Below are 3965 nucleotides of genomic sequence, written 5' to 3'. Positions count from 1 at the left end.
CACGTACTCGCCGGTCTCTAATCTTTAGTTTCAGTCTTCGATGTTTGCTGAAGGTTCTTTGGTGTGAGTGTTGTCTTCTTGAAGTATTGTTGTCTCTGATAGATTTACAATGCAAGTTCTTCAGCGATCACTGAACATACTCAGTGAAGATCGCTGGAACTGAAAATACAGAAACACAAAAACAACATGAAAGGTAAAAGGGATTATCATCAAATCACTGAGAGAGAGTATCAACAACTATGTCTAGGGAAGGTGCTAACTACTTTATCACTTTCACTGATGATTTCAGTCGTTATGGTTATGTTTACTTAATTAAACCTAAACATGAAGCTTTTGAAATGTTCAAAGCCTTTCAAAGTGAAGTAGAAAATCAACTCGGAAAAACTATTAAAGCTCTCCGTTCTGATAGAGGAGGAGAGTACATGAGTCAAGAGTTTTTAGACCATCTGACTAAATGTGGGATTGTCTCACAATTCACTCCTCCATACACCCCCACAACATAATGGGTGTCTGAAAGGAGAAATCGAACCCTATTAGACATGGTTCGATCTATGATGAGTCTAACTACTTTGCCGATGTCCTTTTGGGGGTGTGCTTTAGAGTCTGCTGCTCGCATACTCAATATGGTTCCAATCAAGAAGGTTGATAAGACACCATATGAAATATGGCACGGGAAAGTCCCTAATCTGTCTTACTTGAAGGTCTGGGGTTGTGAAGCTCTCGTGAAACGAGACACACCGAACAAACTTGAGCCTAGATCCATCAAGTGTATCTTCGTAGGGTATCCAAAGAAAACAATGGGTTACTATTTCTACTACCCACCCAAGAACAAAATTATTGTTGCTCGGTATGCTGAGTTTCTTGAGAACAGTCTCATTTCACAAGAAGCAAGTGGGAGAATTGTAGACTTTGACGAGATTCAAAGCGAAGATGCGCAACCTCCTGGTAACACTAGCGAACATCACACTGAGGTTGAACATGGAGATGTTGAACCACAGAGTGATGTCATTCCCATTCGTAAGTCTGCAAGGACACCTCATGCACCTGATTGTTATGGTTATTATGTCGATGCTGAGGAGCAGAGTTTGGGGGATCATGGTGAACCCTCTAACTATCAAGCTGCATTGTCGGATCTAGAATCTGGTAAATGGCTTGAGGATATGAACGCTGAAATGCAATCCATGAAAGACAATCAAGTCTGGAACCTGGTTGATCTTCCTCCAAACTACAAGACTGTTGGGAGTAAATGGATCTTCAAGAAGAAGATCGACATGGATGGCAATGTACACACCTATAAAACCCGTCTAGTAGCAAAAGGTTACACTCAAACCTACAGGATTGACTATGAAGAAACATTCTCGCCTGTTGCTGACGTTAAAGCTATTAGGATTCTTATAGCCATAGCAGCGTACTATGACTATGAGATTTGGCAAATGGATGTCAAAACTGCTTTCTTGAACGGGCACCTTAATGAAGATGTTTATATAGTGCAACCCGAGGGTTTTGTAAATCAGAGACATCCCAAGAAAGTATGCAAGCTTCAAAGATCGATTTATGGATTGAAGCAAGCATCCAGAAGTTGGAATAAAAGGGTTGATGAGGAAATCAAAACGTATGGTTTCACTCAAAATCTTGATGAGCCATGTGTATATATGAGAGCTAGTGGGAGCATTGTCGTTTTTCTAATCCTATATGTTGATGACATATTGCTCATGGTGAACAACATTCCAATGCTACAAGATGTCAAATCCTGGCTTGGAAAATGTTTTGCCATGAAAGATTTAGGGGAAGCGGCATACATCCTTGGAATCAAGATCTATCGGGATAGATCAAAGCGGTTAATTGGTCTAAGTCAAAGTGCATACATTGACAAAATTCTAAAAAGGTTTAGAATGGATGCTTCTAAACGGGGAAGTCTTCCAATGCAACACAATGTAAACTTGAGTAAAACTCAAGGACCCTCCACACCTGTTGAGGTGAAGCGAATGAAGGGAATCCCCTATGCTTCGGCAGTGGGGTCCATCATGTATGTAGTGAGGTGCAGTAGACCTGATGTGGCGTTCTCTCAGAACCTTACGAATAGATACCCACAGAATCCAGGAGAAAGTCACTGGACTGCTGTTAAGAACATATTGAAGTATCTTCAAAATACGAAAGATATGTTCATCGTTCATGGTGGAGATACTGAAAGAGAGCTTAGTGTTACTTGCTACACTGATGCTGGTTTTGAAACAGATCAAGATGATACTCGATCTCAGACTGGATACGTTTTCGTCATGAACGGAGGCGCTGTTGACCGGAAGAGTGTTAAGCAAAGCACTACTGCGATGTCTTCTATAGAAGATGAATACATAGCTGCTTCTGAGGCTACAATGGAGGCTGTTTGGATACGAAAATTCATTTTTGGGTTTGGCTTTGTCCCCAGTAATGAAAAACCCATGGATATGTACTACGATAATTCTGGTGCCATTATCATAGCCAATGAACCTGGAGTTCAAAAGGGCGCCAAACACTTTCTCAGGAAGGTTCACTACATTCGAGAAGTCATGAAGATGGGTGAAATTCGCCTTCTAAAGGTTCACACAAATAACAACCTAGCTGACACTTTTACGAAGCCAATGTCTTGTGCCAAACACATCGAGCATGACTGGAATATTGGGCTTCGACCAGCTAGTAGTATCATGTAGATCTGTTTAGTATTTGAATAATTGGAACATTAAACAGTTTTTATTTTACAATGAATTGATGTACTAGGTATGATCGTTTTCATTTATATCAACTATGTTCTATAATTGCATGTTTAATCCATAAATAATTAATATATTGTAAATTGTCCATTGTCAGTTGATAATACGGGAATATATCGAGTTAAGGCAAATGTGAGCGTATTGGTGATATTCATTGGAGAATGAATATTAATGATGATGCCACCAAACTCACATGTTGTTCATTGGTGATGAACATTGGACTGACCCAACCTACGAGAATTCACTGCATGGATCGACGTCAACAGTGAATCTTGCAAAAGGTTATGTCACTCATCCTTAGACTTGAGATGCAAGCAGGTTTTGTCTGAGTGAAATGTTGCTTTTTGATATGGTTAAACGTTGTTCTGAATAAGACTGTTATAAACCCATCTTCAGGAACGATGTGAAGCATAAGATAGACACGTGCAGTCAAAATAKGATTTGTTCCTCTACAAGTAATGGAGTTAGATACTACTGGGCCCCTCAATGAATTGAATAGATGTTTGTATGGCCATACCCAAATGTAATTGAGATGATGCTTGATTAATTTGGTAATCTATTTCATTACCCAGATCGAGAAACATAATCATTGAATGATTAGAATGACATATGATCCATGTCTAAAATTCAATAAGGTATCTGCAACAAAGGGATGATTGATTAATAAACCTTTTAAAATGAGACGTTCAAGAAACTCACCTCATGTGTCTCTAGGGGCATTGGCGTGTTGCTAAACGCTAACCTTTGCTTGTATAATTACTAGTTTTTATGACGTGTGCAAGTGGGAGCTGTTGGAATATGCTCGTGTCATAATAAATAATTATATGGCTAGACACACGTAAGTCTATAGGGTCACACACATATACACTGAGACATCATTTAATATAATGTATTTATTGTATTTACATTATATATATTATCTTAGTAACGTGGRGTATTTACATGGGACCTAATCATTAAGTATGACTTAATAATTTGGGATTGAAGTAGATATGGCCAAATGGGCCCGGCCCGGCCCGGCCCGGGACCGTCGGAGGACCGGGACCGGGACCGACAAAGGACCGGCCCGGGACCGGGACCAGTAAGGACCGGTTATGGGACCGAAAACCGGGACCGGTTGAGGTTTTTGGTAGTTTCGTGGGACCGGGACCGGGACCGGTTATGGGACCGACTATGGACCGGCCCGGCCCGGCCCGAAAATTCAATTAATTTTATAAA

Source organism: Cynara cardunculus, unplaced genomic scaffold (genome assembly GCF_001531365.2).
Source record: "Cynara cardunculus var. scolymus isolate 2C unplaced genomic scaffold, CcrdV1 Un_Scaffold_5487, whole genome shotgun sequence".
NCBI lineage: Eukaryota > Viridiplantae > Streptophyta > Magnoliopsida > Asterales > Asteraceae > Cynara > Cynara cardunculus.
The sequence above is the reverse complement of the archived record's forward strand: the minus strand, read 5'-3'. Positions refer to the sequence as shown.